The following is a 21,939-nucleotide window of genomic DNA, read 5'->3' on the forward strand; positions in this document are numbered from 1 at the left end:
GGGGGGACGGGGGCACACAAGAATGGGGACACAAGCAAATGGGCAGCGGGGCACAGAGGGGACGGGGGCACACAGGAGCAGGGACACAAAGCAAATGGGCAGCGGGGCACAGAGGGGACGGGGGCACACAAGAATGGGGACGCAAAAGCAACTGGGCACAGAGGAGCGAAGGGCACGAAGATACTCGGCGAGCGGAATGAATCTTTGCTAGGACGTTGCGGGGCCGTTTCTTCTCGCCTTGTTGTAGCGCTCCCACGCGATGCACTCAGTCCAGTTTTATTTTAAGAGTCTGTGGAGCTAAGATCTCCGAAAACAGACCCACCATGAAGGCCTCCAGGTCCGGTCCCTCCGCGCCCTCCTCCAGATCTCTTATGCGTAGATTCTCCCTCCGGGCCCTGTTTTCGAGATCCTCAGCACTAAGTTGCGCCTGTTGGAGCTGCTCCTGAAGTGTACGAACATCCTCCCGGAGCTTGGTAGAGAGTTGTTCCTGTTCCTGATGTCGCGTTTCAAGGTCCAGGATCCTGGAGCCCACGGAGTCAACATCTTGCTGGAGGGAGGACAGGCGATCTGTCAGATCTGAGCGCAGTTGCTCAATAGAAGACTTGATATCCTGACTGATGTCACTGCGCAATTCAGATTCAAAGTCTTTAAACATGGCTAAGAGATCAGTTTTTGTGAGGGCCAATGCTGATGCACCTGCTTCGCCCCGAAGCGTTGAACGTTTTTCTGCAACAGTGAAGAAATTCGAGAGTTAATTCGGTGGGTTGCCCTTGGATTTCTTAGGCGGCATAAGGCAGAGTCCCACAATGCAGCGTAGACAACTCAGAAAGAGCGCGAGAGGTTTGGCATCTAGGGAGCACCATGAGGTGGCGACAGCAGCCGTAGATTAAGCATTGGGGAAGAGTTGTAGTTCAAAGGCAAGATCCACTTGAGGCTAGATCCCCAATCATCCAGTGGCAAGGAAGGGGAGCCGCCGTTGCAAAAGTCACGAAACCAGGCGCGCTCTGATGGTCAGGCGCCTATAGGGAGCCCATAGAGTCCGGCAGTCCATCTGGAGCAGGAGCGGGCGCAAATGGGTCCAATAGGTGTAACGAGCGGCCTATTCGAAACCTCAGATCACGCGTTGAAAAGGCCCTGTCCTGGCAAGGGGAGTGAGCACTAGACTCCACACAGCTGCAGCGCATAAAAGAGATCAGGCACACTAGTCCCCAGTGAGCTCCCGGTGATGGTACAGGGCATGAAGGGCCAGGCGCGGTAGACATTGGCTCAGATCCGCCCTCTGATAGGAAAACCTCCAGTTGCAGCAGATATTAAGTGCGGAGAGCGGGAGGACCGCCATTTGATGAGAGGCACCCGCCATCTTAGGGTCAGGCAAAGGAGGAGGTCGCTACACTCAGCTGCCTCTGGAGGAGCGCTACCCGCATCATAAATGCCCCACAAGCAAGCGTTACCTTGGGGAGATCAGCGGTCCTCACTGGGCGTCCCCCGCCACTCAAAGCTGAACGTTCAGTGGAGATGCCGGCGATCACGGATGCCGCGCTGCCATGTTGTGTGTGGCGCGGTCGTCCTCCGTAGCCGCGGTGGTGAGAAAAGAAACTCCTCCCGGCGATCCGGCCAGTCACACTATCTCCGCCGATGCCTCATACTGCCCCACATTGGAGGCTGTCTGTTTCAGCGCTCCAGGGTGCCTGTAATCGCACTGCGCCGCACTGACAGCGTGCGTGGACCGGGAGCCGAGACGGATTAAGTCCGATCGGCCATCTTGCCCAGCTACGCTCCCCTCCTTGTCCGTTTTCTTACTGTTCTTGTTGTTACACCAAAAAGGTACTGAGACTTCACACAACACCCTAATATTGCTATATATGCTATGTCACGCGGCCGGCCCAACAAGGGTTGTAGGCGACATGCTGGGTTTTAAACTGTCTATTAATGCCTTAACATATTCTTGGCGAGCCATGGGTGAAACGAGGCCGGCCCTAAATGGGTAGTAGGCTTAACGCTGTGTCTATCTGGACCTCTGTTCTACTTTGTTTGTGGAAAATAAAAACAGATCTTTTATTTTTTTTAAAAGGACACCAGGAGTCGACTATGTAAGCAGCTCATGTAAGATCTTGTCTTTGTAATTTTAGGTCTCTTTACCAGCTGCCCCTTTTCCCCAAAACCTTTCCCCCTTTCCAATTCTCTGAGCTTGAATGAAAAATTCAGAATTGGTGCTGTATGGAAATGGGCCAAACTGAGAATTGAGTCATTCTTGAAGATTCTTCAACACATCAAAACACCACCACCACACAAGGTTACAAATTTGTTCCAGTGCATTAATGGATTTTGTAGAAGAGCACCTGGTGGCAAGGATGGCATCCACCACTGCAGGTGGCAAATCAAATTCAGTCAATTGCCGCTGCTCAATCTCCACATATGTAGGTGCAGATTCGGATGAAGGACCCTAGCAGGTTGCTGAGACATTCGGTCCTTGCAAAGTGGCAGCCAGATCGGTGGATAGATGCTCATGTACCACAGTCTTCTGGTCCAGTCTGAAGCCACAGAGCTGACTTGAACCCATTCATTCTTGATCTTCTTTAGACGTTTGGCCAGGAGAGACACAACGTACCGGAGTCCCATGTTCCATTCCAACCGAAATGCCTCTCCTAACACGTGTTCTTACATGAACTCTAATGCACAACATTTTCAACACTGTATGTTCTCAATGGTGTTGAAAACATCTAGACAAGATTCTCTCCACTGTTGGAAATTGTCCTCGCCACTTCCGTATGTAGATACCACTCGTGATTTCCCAGACGCATCCTACTCAGTTAGTCAGCTCTGGTATTTAGAGGCACTGCGAAACAGTGTGATTCGGAGGATGACCAGGTGCTCCAACCACCCCCAGAGACGCAAAGCCTGCTGGAACAGGGCTCATTACCCCACACCACAAGTCTTTCTGCAGTACCACATGGCGGTGGTGTTGTCCTTGAGAACCTGCACCAGCCTCCCCTTGATGGATGGCAGGAAGGCCTTCAGTGCCAGATGAATGGCCCGTAATTCCAGCAGACTGATATGGAGCCCGCCCTCCATTGAATATCAGAGTTCTCTAATCTGCACCTCGCTAGATAACCTCCCCAGGCTAGGAGTGATGTGTCTGTCCAACTCTAGGAGCCACCAATGTAAATCTCGAGCCAGCATTGCAAATCTCAAGTTGTCTTCTCTGGGACCAAAATGATGTTGGCCAAACTGCCTTGATGCTGGGCTAACTGAAGTTTCAAGTTCCATTGCCCAACTCACATGTGCCACCTAGCTTAGCGAAGAGGACACAAGGCTAGGCTAGAGGTCCAGAAGCCTTGAAGCTACTCGGACCATGATTCAGGCCAGAGTCTAAAACATCAGGATCACAGCTCGAATGTCCTAGATTTGTTGCAGTTGAGGGAAAGCCCTGAACTTCACTGTGTGTAGGATCGCCCCAATGAACGGAAGCCTGTGCAAAGGATTCAGGTGGGACTCTGGCTCACTTATAGTAAACACCAATAATGTTAAACGGCCTGCCATCATACGGAGGAAGGCAACTGACTGCGGCATGCCCGTTTTCAGCAGCCAGTTGATGAGGTGCGGAAATACAGGTATTCCCGGCCACAACTCTAAAAATGGTCAGTGACCGCCACCGTCGCTTTTGTGAACTCTTTGGGTGCGAGTGAGGTCAAAACGGAGCACAGCTAGCAGAAAATACTCCTAGTTTACCTTGACCAGTAGATAATGCCTGTGTGACTGAAGGATGGGTATATGAAACTATAAGTCCTGCAAGTGCAAGGACATCGTCCAGTCACCCGAGTCCAGAGAAGAGAGGATCTGGGTCAGTAAGAACATTTTGAATTTGCTCTTCTACAGGAAGGCCTTCAGAGGCCAAAGTTCCATAATAGGCCTGAGGCCTTTAATTAAGAGATGAACGATTCCATCCAACATCCGGGGGCAACCTCTGCTCTGGCAGAGGATCAGCGTCGGAGCCAAAAAAACATCATAGAGGCTCTACTGCTAACTGCAATGTGGCAGAGGCACTGGGTTGGAGTCAGTCTGCCTGACAAATGGTTTTGTTTTTGTGATTTCATAGCGCAAGAATAGTTGGGCTTGAGCCAAAGTCAATTGAGGGGTCCAACATTGGCATCTGCAATGAATTTCTATGTGCTAATGCTACGCCAGCCAAACCGATTCTCCTTATTTGCGCAGAAGCTTTTTCTAGATTACTTATTCTTATCGTTAACCCCTTCGCCGCGGCAGGAATTCCGCCGCGGCGCTGGGGGGGGGGTTTGGGGGCAGCACGGTGGCGCTGTGCTCGTGATGAAACCGCTCCGTCACGAGCCACGGTTGAGCTGTGCTCATGACGGAGTGGTTCCGTCACGTCTCCGCCCACTGCGCTAATCTCCCACACAGGCGGGGAATTAGCACCACGAGGGCGGAGCGGCGGCCAACGGCCGCAGCATGACGGAACCACTCCGTCATGAGCACAGCGCAACCGTGGCTCATGACGGAGTGGTTCCGTCATGAGCGGGGAAGGGGTTAATAAGGCATAATAATGCAAAACACAGAGTAAGCAACTATTTTTAGAAATTGTTGAACATGAAGAAAACACTAACACTCGCTGATAGTCACGGAAAATTAAGCTGGATCCTGGGAGAAGTCCTTGAATATGCAGCCTTGGCTAACAAGAAGGTCCAGGGTTACAGATGGATTGTGGCTCACTTTAATCATGAATAGACTTTTCCATACACATCTGATACTCACTACCAGCCTGAATCTTCTAGATAGGGAGACCCTAGAAATCAACAAAGGTCTTTCAACAGACGTACTCCATCCAACTAGAAATTTGGCAACACCAGTAGTGAAGAGGAGACTGTGGAAGAAGAACCACCAACTTCGGCACAAGCACGTTTACAGTTTGCACCCATGTTTTGATAAACTTAACAGAACTCAGGTTTTATTAATTTCCTTACAGCAATTCCAAAAAACATAACAGAGGAAGTGCACAAAACAAACCTTATTGGCAAGCCAATCAACCAGAGTCATCAGAAGCAGAGGCCTATTCTATACACCTCAATAATGGTTATCCTGTGAGACTATCAACAGTCTGAAGCCAAAATTAGAGTTGTCAATAGTGGCCTGAGTTTTGTACCAACACTTCATCACAATCTACTCCTTGGTATGTTTAGAATTGCAAAGAAGTACCAGTAAGAGGAAACTACAAAATCCTTTTGAAGAGGAGGAGCCTAGCGCGCAACCAAGATGGACGCGTAGGCACAGGGCTCCCGAGACCCTCGCAGCCTCCCACGTCTATCCTGGCTATAATCCTGTTGAAGGAATACTACGGGTGAACCCAAGCTGAGGTGATTCCTGTTTTCGGAACTTAAATCGGACTTTGGGAACTCGACTTATTCTGTCCTCCAGATCGAGGCCTGCCCCGTGGCGCCACCGCGGACTCGGGTTGGCACTGTCCTCGAGTTCCAATTGAACAACAACGGTTCCAGAGTCTTGTGCGGGCCCGTCCCCCCCTGGTTTCACTTTCGTTTTTGACTTTCCTCTACGAGTCTGGTGGCGGGCGCCGATCTGTGGACCGATCTGTGGCTGTCGAGTGGCATTGACAAAGGGGGCTGTCCGTCACTTAGGGGGACTCCCCAGGGTGATCGCTACGCCTAACAGGTATACTGGATCTGCTCTCCCTGCTGTGTAATGGCGGCCCGGCTGGACGGTGACAAGCAAAAGTCTAGAGCTACCCGGAGAGGTGGCTACGTGCAAACGAACAACATGGACCGTTATGCCCAGCAGAAGGGATCTCCCGGTTCGAGTGGGCTTTCGGATGCGGTCAAGGAGGGCCCGTCACCCTCGACGGAATTGACACTGCAGGATGTCATGGGTGCCATCGACGCCATGAAGGCTTCGGTCGGCCAGCAGTTCGACTCGCTGGCCCACAAGCTGGACACCGTGTTGATCGATGTCAACTTACTTAGGGCGGACCTGTCTAAAACCAGTGAAAAGGTCAAAACACTCGATCTCACGACATCGGGCCTCAAGACGGATGTCTCTGAATTGCAGGCGGAGATCCGCAGTTTGCGGGCCCTCAACGACCTCTCTGTTAAGAGACTGGAGGATTTTGAAAGCAGGGCCCGGCGGTATAACGTGCGCATCATCGGTGTGCCGGAGAAGTCGGAGGATGGACCGATCGATCTCTTTGTGGAAGATCTGATCCTGAACAAACTAGCGCCGAAAGGCCTCAGCAAATTCTTTACGGTGGAGCGGGCACACAGAGTTCCGGGGGGCCGGCCGAGGCCTGGGGCCCCACCGCGACCTATCATTGCCAGGATCTTCAACTTCAGGGACCGTGACGCAATCCTGCAGGCCTCCCGTGTGAATGGCCCGATGAAGTATGAAAATGTGGACATCAGTTTCTATCCTGATTTTACACAATCGGTACAAAAACAGCGAATGGGATTTATGACTGTCAAGCGGCGGCTGAGGGACATGGGCTTGAAGTACTCTATGCTTTTCCCGGCCAAGCTACGTATTGAACTGGAGGAACGGACTTATTTTTACGATCGGCCCGAGGCGGTTGAGGACTGGCTTGACACCTTGCACTGTCGGCGCGGCGGGGAGGAACGAGCCGAGGATGAGGGTGGTGGATCAGCGGATCAAGTGTGAACGAATGACTGGTGGTTCCTAGACAATTTTGTGTTCACCTCTGTCTTGGGTTTGATGTATTGTTTTTTCTTCTTTAGGATTGTATCACCCTTCCTTCATCATTGGGAGGCTGCGGGGTATCTGGTGAGATTCTTCCTCCTCGAGGGGTTATCTTTCTTTCCGTAGAGTAGGTTCATGTTGGGGCGACAGGCACACTGCGAGTTGGGGTGGCTGAATGGTCTAGTGCAGGGGTGCAGGGTGGGGGGGTGTGTAACGGGAGTTGGGGGGGTGGCGGTAGGGGAGTTGTTTTTGGGTGGTGTTTGTTTTGTACCAGGCAACCAGTGTGCTGTTTCTTGCTCTCAACGTGGGTGGGGTGACCGTTGTGGTGGAAATGGGGGGTAGGGGATTGCGCATTTTAACATGGAATGTCAATGGTCTGGGGGACCGATTGAAGCGAGGGGTGGTGCTACAATATCTGAAACGTCTCTCTCCTGATGTAGTTCTGTTGCAGGAGAGGCATTTGGTGGGACACTCATGCCATGCCATGAATAGAAGGGGCTACCGTTTGGTGGCCCACTCTGGTTTTACTACCGGCTCCAGAGGGGTGGGCATTTTGGTTCGATCTTCTCTCCCGCTGGAAATTGATGAGGTGATGCACGACGACCGGGGGCGTTATGTGGTGTTAGTTGGCCGGTGGGAAGGACAGACTTTGTGTTTGGTTTCAGTTTATGTCCCCCCTGGGCTGCAAACCACCACCTTTGCGGAGTTGGGAGGGTTGCTGCTTGGGCTCCCGGAGGGCCTCCTGCTGGTAGGTGGCGACTTCAATTCTGTGGTATCGGGTAGAGAGGATCGGCACCCTCCCAGAGACCTCCCTGGGGCGCACTCTTGGCTGGGTGGCTTTATCGACACTATGGGGCTTGTGGACTGTTGGAGATCGATGCATCCGGGGCTCGCCCAATTTACATTTCACTCTGGCGCCCACGGCTCCTTATCTAGATTGGACTACGTGCTGATGCCGGCCGCCCAAGCTCAAATGATCGGGGAGGTCAGACATCTGGCTCGTGGCATCTCTGATCATTCCCCGGTCCTGCTACACTTAGATGTGGTCTTGGGGGCAGGGTGGCACCGATTAATCCCTGGTATTTGCATGACCCCACAACTCGTGCCCTTTTGGTTAAGTCTCTTGACCGTTATTTTGTAGAAAATCAGGGTTCAGTCTCATCGGCCGTAACATTGTGGGAGGCTTTCAAGGTGGTCATCCGTGGGCAGGCCCTATCCCTGATCTCCCTAGCTAAGAGACGTAAAAATGAGGAGGTGGTACGCCTGGAGTCTGACATAACTGACTTGGAAGAGGATCTCGGGCGGGGGGTCACACGGGATAAACTACATGCCCTTTGCCTTAAACAGTCGGATTATAGGGCGTTGGTTACGGATGCGGCCAAGCTCGCTAGTCGGGAACAACAGGGGCACTTGTATGATGTTGGTGACAAGGCTGGAATGTTGATTGCATGGCTGGAGAGGAGAGAGCGAGTCGCGTGGTCCAGGTGATTGTGCGTGCTGATGGTGTGAGTGTTACGGATCCGGGGGAGATTGTGAGCTGTTTTGCGGACCATTTGCGTGACGTTTACTCTCCGGTCTCGGAGAGGCCAGAAGACGACTCTCGTCAACTGCTACGAGATATTGCATTGCCGTGCCTCTCTGTTGATGATAAAGAATTGCTGGATGTGACATTGACGAACGATGAGATAGCATCGGCGATCCGCTCGGTCCGTTCAGGAAAGGCTCTCGGCCCTAACGGCCTTCCGATCGAGCTTTACAAGCTTCGTCCAGATAGGCTGGCACCTTATCTCCGGAAGATGTTTATTGCATCCCGAGAGGCCGGCTCCCTTCCGCGTGATCAACGTCTAGCGACTATTGTGGTGATCCATAAAGAGGGCAAGCCGCGCGATTGCTGTGCGTCTTATAGGCCTATCTCACTCCTAAATGCTGAACCTAAGATTCTCGCTAAAGTGCTCGCTAATCGTCTGATTAAAGTCATTGGTGACCTGGTACATCCGGACCAGTCTGGTTTTATTCCGCACCGCAACACCGCGCTGAACTTGCGGTGCCTCCACGGAGTCCTCGCGAGAGTTGATTCTATTCAGGAGCCCACCATTTTGGCGTCCGACATGTTGGAGTGGTCGTATCTCTGGGCGGCGCTGGCTAAGTTTGGTTTTGGACCTGGCTTCATTGGATGGGTGAAGTTGTTATACGTGGAACTGCTGGCGCAGGTGGTAGTGAATGGTAGAGTTTCTACCCCCTTTGTGCTTGGGAGGGGCACGCGGCAGGGTTGCCCCCTGTCCCCGCTTCTTTTTGCTCTCGCGTTGGAGCCCCTGGCGGCGTGGCTCTGGTGGGAACCCTCCATGACGGGTATTCGGTGGACACCGACGTTTGAGGATCGCGTGTCACTCTACGCAGATGATATTTTGCTCTATCTCACCTCCCCGCGGAAATCGTGGATAGTGTTATTTGATGTATTAAACTCCTTTGGTCGCAATTCAGGGCTTGTCATTAATTGGGTGAAATCCTGTGTATTTGCTGGTTGGCGACCCCCCTTTTCTCCCTCGTGGCTGTCCGATTCAGATTTCACATTCTGGATTTAAATACTTAGGTATCCACGTGTCCCTGGATCCGGCGGTCCGTTATGCTCTGAATCTGCTGCCCCCGCTCCAGCGGCTGTGGGCCGACGTTGCTCGTTGGCGGAAGCTCCCGCTATCGCCGCTTGGCCGGGCAGCCTTATTCAAAATGATGTCTCTTCCACGCTTTTTGTATGCATTGCAGAATACGCTGGACGTGGTGCCCGCCCGATATTTTAGTGAGGTAGAGAGCCTACAGAGGCAACTAGTTTGGGATGGGAGACCGCGAATTGCTCTCGCTAAATTGACCCTTCCGTGGTATGACGGTGGCATAGCTCTTCCTGATATTAGAAGGTATTATTGGGCGTCCCAGTTGGTGGCGGTGAACCATGGGACATATGGCCCGGCGGTGAACCCCGCGTACGAGATGGATAAGCTACTGTTGCCGGGCAGAGATTTCAATAGGGCGCTTTATTCTATGAAGGGAGGCACTAAATTGACAGGTCCTACAAAAAATGCAGTACGTGCCTGGCACTGCCCCACCGCTGCTACGGATGGACGGGCCGTCTGTCTCGTGCGACTCCACTGTATGCTTCTGATGCGTTGGGTGGTTTATGGCGTACTAAGGGCTTTGAGAAATGGGATTTGATTGGAATTAGTCGTGTTGGGGATCTCTGGACGAAGGGCGCTTTTAAAACGTTTGAAGCTCTTCAGACGGAATATAAGCTGAGCGATAGGGAGTTCTTTCGCTATGTGCAGATGCGCCATGCGCTACTTTCCGCTTTCCCGAATCCTGCAGCTATCCCTGAAGCCTCCCCGTTGGAAGATCGTTTACTTGATGGTTACCTGCCGGATAGTACTATTTCCCTGATCTACAAAAAACTGATCAATACTCGAGCGGACCTCCTCACACATTTGCGAGCGGTCTGGGTCGCCGATGGCCTAGAATTGGATGATGAGGACTGGGTCGCGGCCATAGCCTCACCGAGGGAGGTTGCCATACCGGCTCGCCTTCGATTTGTGCAGTTAAAGATATTACATAGGGTCTATGTCACCGTTCCCCGCTTGCTTCACATGGGTTACACAAGTGATGGTTTATGTCGGCGTGGTTGTGGCCTGCTTGGTACTTTTCTCCATATTCTGTGGGAGTGTCCGAAGGTGCTACGTTTCTGGACGGGTGTGCATGCAGTGATGGAGGAGGTTACGGGTGTGGCTCTGCTCCCTGAGGCTCGGCGATGTGCGTTAAATGTGTGGGAACCGACTGACTGCGATGTGGCACAAGAACGCTGGGTGACTTTGGGCAACATGATTGCTAAAAGAGACATTGCACAGCTCTGGGGTTCCGGTAGGCCTCCCACAGTTGCGAAGTGGAAAGAGAATATGGATTGGTGCATGTTCCGAGAGAAGACTGTTTACGTGGCCAGAGGCAAACCTAAGAAATGGAGTAAGATGTGGGGTCCCTGGAATTCCTACCGTGGGGAGATATGTACCCCCCCCCCCCACATCGTCACACCAGACGTGACGATGTCCCCTTGACTTTGATGTTCTTGGTCTTTTTCTCTTCCGCTTTGCAGGATTGATTACTGATCTTTTCCCTGCCCCCCCCCCTGCCCTTTTTAACGCGAGTTACCTTGTAATGGGCTGCATTGTCGCTGTTGTCCCCCGCTCATGAGAGAGCGAGTCCCTGCTAATGGAGTTCTTCTGCCTGGTCTAAGTTTCCTTTTGTTGTTTTTATTTATAAAATAATTCATAAGAAACCTTCTGTAGTGCTGGGTTCAGTTGTGGGCGGCTGCAGCCGTTACACGTGCGGTTCGCTCCTGCTCTCATGATTGCTGTATTATTGTTGTCCTCCCTTTTTCTACGTTAGCGGCCGGCCCGGGCGGTTGTAGGCCCATGACTGTGAATATTTGCTGTGTAAATAAAGGTTTTTAAAAAAAACAAACAAAAAATAAAAATAATCTTTTTGAAAACAAAGAAAAAAATTTGAGTCACGCATTCCACAAATTAAAGAGAAAACTCTGATTTCGTGCCACCTTCATCTTCACTAGGAACCAAGTTTCCACTTTCGAAAAATTGGTTTTACAAATGATCTAAACAGTCTAATTCTGTTCTGCTTGACTCAAATTCAGTATGACCAAGGATGAGGAAAGAGCCTTGAAAAATCCTCAGAGTAACTCATACACAGTACTAAAATCTCTTGACAAAGGCAGCATCAATGTGATCATCAACATGGAATTTTATCAGAAGGAAGCAGCACACCTTCTGAATGACAGAAAAATAACCAATCAGTGGATGAGAACGACCCAATGAAGGCCTTATCTGGTAGAGACTATATTTAGCCACAAATTCCTTACCTTTGAATTTCCCAGACTGGATCCTGAAGATTTTTTGTGAGCATTACCCCTGCACACTGATAGGTGGCATTGTTCGGATCTGCGTTTGTCATTGGCACCAGAAGTGACGTCCGCAGTACCTTTATAGGCGCCACCCAGGCACGCTCAAATCAGTTTCTTTTCACAACTTTCCACACCAGAAGTGCGGAGCTATGAAGAACACTGACCACTGGTGTGGAAAACTAGGGCCCTGAAAGGAATCAGATCTATCCCCAGGAATTTGTTCGCAGAGCGGGGAGAATGGATGGGTCGGTAAGGAATCTGCGGCAAGATATAGTCTCTACCAGATAAGGCATTACCGAACGCAAGTTAATCTGATAGAGACTTCTAGCCACAGATTCCTTACCTTTGAATAGATACCCAAGCAATAACATCCCCGGAGGTTGGTCTGCAGACACTTTTCACACAAGAAAGTCCTGCCGGACCGAAGGGGCGAAGTGCTCATCCCTATGGACTTGACTGTACAGACATTAGTGTGTGGGAAACGTGTGCAGGGAAACCCACATTGCTGACAGATGTCCAGGATCGGAACTCCGCGTGCTAATGAACTTGGTAACAGCTTTAGCTCTAGTGGAATTAGCTCATAAGCATTCAGGAGGTTGCTTCTTGGCCAGTACATAGCAGATTTGGATGCAGAGCATAACTCATCTGGACATGGTCTGTTTCTGCACCGCCTGACCTTACTTTGCATAAACATACCGCCACAAACAGTTAGTTGTCCACCTGGAACTCTTGTGTGCAGTCAAGGTAGAATGACAACGCTCTTTTTTGGGTCCAGACGATGGAGTCGCTCCTCTTCTTTAGAGGGATGTGGAGGACCATAGAAGGTAGGCAGAGTGATATATTGGCTAACATGAAATGGGGTGACCACTTTCGGCATAAAGGAGGCCCTTGTGTAAAGAACACATTTGTTACGATAGAGTGAGAGGTAAAGCAGCTTAGATGATAAGGCCTGCAGCTCACTCACTCTATGGGCAGATGTAATCGCCACAAGGAAGGCTGTTTTGATTGTGAGAAGCCTAAGAGGACAATTGTGTAGAGGCTCAGAAGGAGCACACATTAAACAGGTCAGAACCAAATGAAGGTCCCACTGAGGCATAATGAATGGAGAAGGAGGGAAGAGATGGACAAGACCTTTTAAGTACCTATGTACAATAGTGGACTTGAAAAATGAGGGTTGGTCAGGCAGCCGATAAAAGGCAGAAAGACAGACAAATAGCCCTTAAGAGCGGCCAGAGCAGAGCCCTGCTGGGCAAGGAAAAGAATGAAAAGCAGAAAGAAGATCAATACTTTTTTTTGCACACCATTCCACAAATCTTTTCCAAAGGTAGCTGTGTAAAATCTTGGTCAAAGGATGCCTGGCTGCCAAAATGACAATATAGACTTCAGGTGGAGGTCGAAAGCTGTCAACTATCACCGATTAAGCTCCACACAACAGGTAGAGTGGACAGGTTCGAGTGGAGAACCCTTCTCTACTATTGTGACAGAAGATCCTCCTGAAGGGGCAGCTTGAGCGGAGGATTGATGGCCATGGTCAGTAGCTTGGAATACCGGACTCTCCATGCCTACTACAGAGCCACAAGTATGACTTGGGCCTGTCCTTCCTGATCTTCTTGTGAACTCTGGGCAGGAGTGGAATAGGCGGAATGGTATACAGGAGGCCTATACAGGAGGCCTGAGCTTGACTCTAGATGAAAAGCGTCTCTGAGTTAGGGCCTTCTTCAAAACTCCAGTGTGCAAAACTACTGACATTGCACATTCTCTACAGAGGCAAACAGATCTAACCAAGGTTCTCCCCACTGTTGAAAGAGACCTTGCACCACCTCCGGATGGAGCGCTATTCGTGATCCTCTGGGCATCGATGGCTGAGTTCATCCACTATGGTATTAAGGGAACCTGCCAGGTGTTGAACCACCAGGGATATACCCTGCCGCTCCAGCCATGTCCAGAGATGCAGGACCTCTTGACAAAGGGTCCCTTGACCCCACCCTACCCTGTTTGTTGCAGTACCACATGGCAGTGGTGTTGTCCATGAACACCTGTACCAGCCTTCTCTTGATGGAGGGTAGAAAGGCTTTCAATGACAGTCCTCTGATCTCCACTTCTCCCAGATGGCCGTCCCATCCCAGAAGTGTTGCATCTGTCACTACTGTGAGATCTGGTTGAGGAAGGGAGAGGCGTTTACCTCTGACCCAATCATGGTTTGTTAACCACCAATGCAGATCTTTCACAGTTTCCTCCGCGATCTGAATCATGTCAGGGAGGTTACCCTGATAATGTGCCCCTTGAAACTTCAAGTCCCACCGCAGAGCCCGCATATGCCATCGGGCATGAGCCACCAACAGGATACAGGCGCTTATGAGTCCCAACAACCTCAGGGTCTGCCTCACAGAAGTCCAGGATAGAGGCTGAAACATTGGTATCATAGCATGAATATCCCAGACTCACCGCTCGGGAGGATAAGTCCGAAACTGCACTGTGCCCAGAACAGCTCCGATGAAAGGGAGCATCTGAAAGGGAGTCAGGTGTGATGTCAGCATGTTGATAGTGAACACCAGCGAGTGCAAGAGGTTTGCCGTAGTCTGGAGATGGGAGACAACAGCTAGGGGCGAGCCAGCCTTTAACAACCAGTTGTCGAGATAGGGGAACACTGGCACCACTTATCTCTGCAGATGAGCTTCAACCACTACCATTACCTTGGTGAACACCTCCCGGGCGCTGGTAAGTTCAAAGGGGAGCACGTTGAACTGTAAATGCTTGTGGTCTACCATATACCGCAGATAGCGCCAGTGGGGAGGCAAGACGGGAATGTGTTAGTGGCTGTCCTGCATGTCCAATGCTACCATCCAGTCTCCTGGGTCCAGGGCAGACAAGACCTAATGAGCTAATGTGGGCATTTTGAATTTCTCCTTCTTGAGGAAGAAGTTGAGGGCCCGCAGATCTAGAATAGAACAAAGGCCTTTGTCCTTTTTAGGAACCAGAAAGTAGTGGAGATAGCAACCACAGCATACTTCTGGCCTCGGCACCCTCACTACGGCCCCCTTGGCCAAGAGAGCCACGAGTTCCTTGCGGAGAATGGAAAGATGATCCTCCGTCAGCTGCTCGTGAGATGGTGGCATAGACAAGGGGTAGTCTCAAAGGGGAGTAGCCCCTTCGGACTATCTGCAAAACCCACCTGTCCGATGTTATGGACTGCCAGTGGGATAGGTGATGCCAGCAACTGGATGCCATGGTGGTAAAGGGGCAGATTAGGAAGGTTTGGAGGCTGTAGCTGCTGGGGGTGTTGGACTGCCCAGACCGCTGGCTACATGACCCAAGAGGTCTGTGGGTACCACATCCTCATCTACTCACAGGCTGGGGAGCATGGGCGACTCAGTGGCTGGGAGGGAACTGGTGCAGCTGGAAGCCCATTGCATAGCAACGAAAAGAGAGAAAAGCAGGTTGAGGGTGACGTAGGGCCATAGATAGGCCCAAGGACTTGGCCGTAGCAGAGAGTCCTTGAAGCGCTCGAGCGTAGAATCCGCATTGTCTCCAAAGAGACAGGTGCCATTGAAGTGCATGTCTATTAGGGAGGCAGTCATCCTCAACAAGGTGTGGCACCTCAGGGCCATCTAAGATTAAACTGCTCTACCCAGTGAGTCGGTCCTGTCGAGTCCACATCACATTGTGAATTTTGCAGCATCTCTCCCGTATTGTGAACTTTGCTGCATTTCTCTGATCAGCAAAAGCCTGAGAGAAGATGGCCCAGGCCTCTTCCGAGACCTGTGGCAGCACTTGCTCAATCATGTCCCAAACAGTGTGGGAATAACGGCCCAAGAGGCATGCGGTGTTCACAGACGGCAATGCTGGGCTGGCGGAAGAAAACATCTTCCCCAAAGAGTCAAGTTTCTTGAATTCCCTAGCCAGGTGAAAGGTAGGGAATGCACTTTGGGATGTCGACTCTTGGACCACCAAGCACTCCAGGGGTCAGGTGCTGGGTGAGGAAGTTTGGGACCCCTGGGGTGGTGGACGACCAAGTTCCCAAAAGGACATCAGTGAGGGTATCATTGAACAGGAGTAGCGGTACAGAAGTAGAGACTCCTGGTTGCAGCACCTCTATCAAGATGTTAGTCGTAGCCGCCACTGAGGGAAGCTGAAGGTCAAGGACATCATCTGCCCTCTCCACCACCACTGCGTATGAAGCTCCCTCCTCCGTAGGCATGGTAGAAGGAGGAAGCATACCAGTATCTGGAGAAATATCCAGTCCACTGGCTTCACCCCGTTCCTCACACCAGTCCAAGTTAGGGACCTCATCATAGGGCTGGTATTCTGCAGGGTCCAGCAACACCTCCCATTCCTTCCCGAGTCCTAACCCAAGGGAAATAGGGCTAAGTCTAGGTAGAGCAGGTACTGCCTGCATTGAATGCAGCACATCACCTTTAGAGGTGTATATGGTGTGAAGATTACAAGGCGAGTCCATTGGGGTACAACACAGGGCCTAAGTCTTCGGACCCACCCCGCCACCAGTTCATGGTGGGTGAACTATCCCTTTGCTCCTCTGATGGACAAGGGTCTCAGGAAAAGGCCTGTGGTAGCAGAACTGCCATTAGGCAGTTGGCCTCCTGGGGCCGGATCTCAGCTCTAGTCATTCATTGAGGCTTCCCACGAAGCAGCTGTCATGGAGCACAGTCGGCAGTCACAGGTGGTCCCCTGGTAGGGTATCACTCATTACAAAGTAGCCCTCCGGATCAGACTGGGGCTTCTCTTGTTTGTGGCCCAAGAACAGCTAGCCCCAGCACATAGACGCTCGAGACGGCGGGCAAGGCACAGGCAGCAAACCCTCAATATCAGGCCTCACTCTACTCCAGAGTGTCAGCCGATTCTCACGATGGCGGGTCTGGGAGCTTCCTGCGACCAGTGGTCCAGGTTTTCCTCGCGGCTCACACCCTGGACTGTCACACTTTGGCTGTCGGTGTCATAAGGGGTTATTGGGTGATCTCCTGTGATCGTTTCAGCCGCATGAGAACAGGACACCCATTGGTAGACTAATCTGCAATTTTCACACCCCGGGAGAGACAGGAACAGGTGTGCTGCCATCCCTACCCTTGGCGCCTCCAAGTCACCTGCTGATGTGCCGGATAGTGACAAATGGCAAGTGACTGCACGCAGAGCTCAGAATCAAGCTTCTGCCATCTTCGGTCATCGGCCATGTCTCCCAGATCCACGGTCGTTCATTTTTATTTTTTCTTCCTCCATGTGCTACCCTAACAAAGCAGATTCTGCAAAGGGGAGGAGCATACATTTTTAGTTGTGCCTACGGCTTTAAAGGTGGTAAGGCGGAGCGATGAAGATCAGCGATTGGATAAACTATGACAGTACCAAGTAGCTGCTAATTCTGCTAGCTCATCTACTACACTTTTAATTTGGTTACAAACAAGTGAGGTTGTAAGTAGTATTTCAAATTTTCAGAGCTGAAGTGTACCTCCTTCTCTATGAGCTTACTATGACCGAATCCGGTACAGTTGTTAGGAAGTTTGGATTCTGTTACGGTGTATTGTATTGTTTAAAGAGGCACAATGTGAGAGCTTTTATTGTGGCAGGAGCAAGCAACTTTTCTTCAGCCATGTAAAGAAAACCTGGCACTAAAGGCAGTAAGGATTTTGGAACTTCTCTTGGTTATCAAGTTTCTAGAATAATTGACACTCTTGGTTGTAGAGCCTCTAAAGGAATATTCAGTTTAGTCCCTTCCATGGCTAGGACTTTGTGAATAGCTGTAATATTATCAATGAGAAAGAGGTGAAACTGGGATGCCGCTGGAGAAGTCAGAGTGTAAGAAAATTTAGTACTGGAGGGAGATCTGGATCTTGAAGGGGATCTGCCTCTTTTTTGCTTCTCTGGTGTATGATGGGAGGAGGCTGAAGATCTGCGAGGAGACATTGGAGATGGCTTTCTTTTATGTAGCAGAGACTTCGAAGTTGGTCTCAATACCATCTTAGGAGGTGACAATTTGAAGGGTTGCAAGCGAACCAGAAGTGGGACCTTTAAAGGCATGCTTGGCTTTACTGGCTTGAAAGGAAGTAGAGTTGGAAATTGAAACTTGAGGTGTCATGTTTGAAAACACACCTAAACTATAAGGCAATGCCATTTGTGGTGAATACAGAGGTTATATTGAGGCAAAAGACCAAGCTGATAGGGAGGAAGTGGCTGTCATAGGTATTGACAACATAAGTGACTGTGGTAGTTCTGATATTTTCAATGCAAATGGAGGTGGAGACTTTGAATGAGAATGACCATGCCCCTACCCCCAGACAGTCTTACTCCCAGTACCCCTCCCCTCTTTTCCAGAAAAGCCCATCAGACAACAGAGAAAATTGTAAAATGAAAAATGTGGGGTCACGGGCTCACCTAAAAAAAAATAAAAGAGCAGCAACAGTCTTTCTGCCCCCAATTGGGGGGTGGGGGTAGGAAGGATTACCCCAATCTACCCATCCTGTGGGGCAGAAATTCCAGTAGACACCAGGGATTTTTTTGATAAAAAAATATAGGGGTGCGGGATGGTCACCATGGGCATGGTCATGCTCCCACTTCAAAAATCAATGCAGACAGCACTTCTGCCCCACCCCACGGGTTGGGGTGGGCAGGGGAAGGTGAGGGCAACTACCTCCAAATCTTACCCCCCTTGGGCAGAAATCCCATTAGACACCACAGACTGTATTTAAGCATTATTTATTTTTGTTTGGCTGGAGCACCCACTCTCCCCCCCTTTCAGACATCGGCCTGTGCTCACCCCTGCCCCAGGCCGAATAGACTTTCTGCCCCTCCTAGGGTATTCACCATCCTAACATGAAAACCTAACGAGAGCTGTGCAAGTAATCCCACGCTGGATTCCGCTAGGTGTCTAGTTTTAAAAATGTACAGGTTTGTTAGGTTTCCCAAGGGGTTGGCTGAGCAAGGGCCTAAAATCCATAGCCACCCACATTGCAAAAAAAAAAAAAATAAAGGGTCAGTTCTGAGCGGAAAAATGTGATATGTCGATGTTGCATTTTGGGCCCTTTCCGGTCACGGGCACTAGGCGTACCCATCCAAGTGAGGCACGCATGCTAAGTGGTAGGAAATTTGTGGCTTCCGCAGATCCCAAAAGACTTCCTCCCAAAAATGTATGGAAAATGTATGTTTTTAGTCATAGCTTGAGGCTTGCAAAGATAACAAATGTACAGGTTTTCTCGGTTTCCCAAGGAGCGGACTGAGGGAAGGCTCAAAATCTACAGCCACTCACGTTGTAAAAAAACAAAAGGGTCAGTTTTGAGTGGAAAAATGTGATGTGTCCATGTTGCGTTTTGGCTTCTTTCCTGTCTCTGGCACTATGCCTACTCACACAACTGAGGTGTCATTTGTATTGGAAGACCTGGGGGAATGCTGGGTGGTATGGAATTTGTGGCTCCCCACAGATTCCAGCAGTTTTCTTCACAGAAATGTATGAAAAATGTGTGTTTTTAGTCAAAGTTTTAGGTTTGCAAAGGCTTCTGTGTAAGAAAATATGCTGAGAACTGGGCCTGGGAAATATGTTATTATATCGGAGTAATTTCAGTAATTATGCATTACCCTAGTGAATCGAAATTATGCGATTGTGCAAGCTTGCGTAATAAACAGTTATTTGGGCCCAAAATACTAACGCAGGAGCAGAGTAACAACAAACTAAGAGAGAGTGAGCCACTGCTGCCTACAGCCTATCGCATCCTGTAGCATTTAGTGCTATGTGAGTAGCGCAAAATGCATCCTTGGGTCCATTTTGGAAGCAAGTGTGCATTTTGCACTAAGGAAATAGCTCTAAATGTTGGATTCTGCTTCTCACACAATTACACATCATTATGAGTTGTTTTGAGAAAATTGCGAGCAATTAAGCTAGAGAGAATTACACCAGTTACGCCCACCCTTGGTGAGAACCATGCATGTCATCCCACCCTGTATCCCCCTGGGTGTCTAGTTTTAAAAAATGTACAGGTTTTCTAGGTTTCCCAAGATGCCGGCTGAGCAAGGGCCAAAAATACACAGCTTCCGACATTGCAAAAAAAGGGTCAGTTACGTTTTGGATTCTTACCCGTTGTAAGCACTAGGCTTATCCAAACAAATGAGGTACCATTTTTCTCAGGAGACTTGGGGGAATGCTAGATGATAGGAACTTTGTGGCTTCCTGCAGATTCCAGAAGTTTGACTTACAGAAATGTGAAGAAAATGTGTGTTTTTATGCAAAGTGTGAGGTTTGCAAAGGCTTCCATGTACAGATACCTGGTGGGAGTCACGCATGTAACCCACAGCAGAATCCCCTACGTATCTAAAATGTATAGGTATGCTAAGTTTCCTTAGGTCCCACCTGAGCTAGGCCCCAAAACCAACAGCTATTCACATTGCAAAAAAGGGGTTAGTTGTGAGTGGGAAAATGTGCTGTGTCCATGATATGTTTTGGGCCCTTTCTTGTTGCAGGCACTAGGTCTACTCACACAAGTGAGGTACCATTTTTATCTAGACACTTGGGGGAATGCTGGGCGTTAGGGGAGGCAGGAGGGCACATGTGAATGAACAGCAATATGAATCAATATAATACATTAACACTCTTTTGACACAACGGGTAGATCAATTGTCTGGTTAAGGTGAAAAGATGAAATGGCTTAAGGAAGAAACTTTGGGTTTGTTCTCAGTCGTACTTTATCAGGTAAAACTTGAATGTATGGTTCCTCTACAGTAAGCATGTGTTTCACTAACTCTTTCAAGTGAAGTGAAAGCCACAAGGAAGGCAACCTTCCATGACAAAAACTAATGTACAAGAATGTAATGCTCAAAAAGTGTTGACATTAGCCTGGTGAGTACAATATTTTAATTCCATGATGGGACCGGTGGTGCCCTTGGAGGAATTACTCTGTTTAACCATTCTTTAAAAGCTTTAATGACTGGTATACGGAAAAGTGACTGGTGCAGTCTTATAGAAGCATAGGCTTAATGGGATTTTTATTAAGTTGAATAAATAGCATACCAGCTGTTGCACAGTGGAGGCAACTGGGTCTATGTGCTGAGTTAGACAGTAGTGGGCAAATCTTTACCAATTAGCTGCGTAACAAGTCTTAGTGGGTGGGGCTTCTTGCTTATCCAAGAAGGTCAATACACTCTGGAGGTAACTGCAAGGACCCATACTCCATGACTTCAGGAGCCAAATTGCGAGGATGAGTTGTTTGGCACTGGGATGTCTGACCTTCCTGTTGCTGTAAGTGAGAAGGTCCAGCGTGTTGGAAAGCCTCTCGTGATTTACCAAGGACAACTCTAATAGGGTTGTGTACCAAGTTTAATGTGCCCATGTTGGAAATACAAGAACCATCTTGAGAGATGTCTGTCCGAGTTTCCCGACAAGGTATGGAATGAGTGGGAGAGGCAGAAAAGCGCAGGCAAATATCCCTGAGCAATTAATTCATACTGCAATGGGATGATACCTGGAGGCAAAGTTCTGGCATTTAGCATTTTCTGCGGTGGCAAACTGATCTATGTCCCGCGTCCTCCAATGCCACAAATAGCGATGGAGTTTCTACTCATGGACTTGTTGCTGTGTCCATTATGTGTATCTAAAGTTCTTGGATTTCTAAAGTAAATGACTCATTGGCCACTGATCTTATGAACTGTTGCTCTCATACTGTACTCTGAATGTCTAATCACATATCATCACATTGGGTAAGCTTGGCTTCTCGACCCAACTAGTCAGTGAGAGTAAAGTGCTAAAGGACAGCACTTGATCATCCAGTTGGAATGCATTAATATTCTGGCCCCGCAACATAAATGGTAAACAACCCGAATTGTTTACGTGGATGCTCAGTAGCTTCTTACTCTCCTGGGACCCCAAGTAAAGGCCTAGCAATGCAGACTGAATTTCTATAGTGTTAGTATCCCTCTGATGTTTTGTCTAGTCACGAGTCAATAACTACAAAATAAATACATATTTTGGTGACCTGATCAATGAGAAAGGTACATAGAAAATACTCCCAATGGTACACACTGTTATCAGAGTGAGATCCCAATGTTGCCTTTATGGTAATTGATGCGTATCTCTACCACAAAACAAATCCTATGCTGAAGTTATAACTGGGTGCATCTGGTCACTGTGGCACTCTAGTTGGCCCATATTCCAAGGTGTACACGATTCACAAGGTGTAGCAGTGCCCTAGACTGCGCCAGCATCCACATTCTCACGTCTCCCTAGATGTTACTCCTTTTGTGGCTACCCTTGATAGTGGACTTTTCGGAGCCTAAATGCTTCA

The 21,939-nt window shown here is 49.5% G+C and overlaps 1 protein-coding gene across 2 annotated transcripts in view; it reads right to left on the reverse strand.

Moving 5' to 3' along the window:
• Nucleotides 1-21,939, reverse strand: part of ZFYVE26 (zinc finger FYVE-type containing 26) — a 740,905-nt gene that overhangs the window by 64,243 nt on the left and 654,723 nt on the right. The gene's annotated exons all lie outside the window — the stretch shown is intronic.

The sequence above is a fragment of the Triturus cristatus genome, chromosome 9 (assembly GCF_964204655.1).
Source record: "Triturus cristatus chromosome 9, aTriCri1.1, whole genome shotgun sequence".
NCBI lineage: Eukaryota > Metazoa > Chordata > Amphibia > Caudata > Salamandridae > Triturus > Triturus cristatus.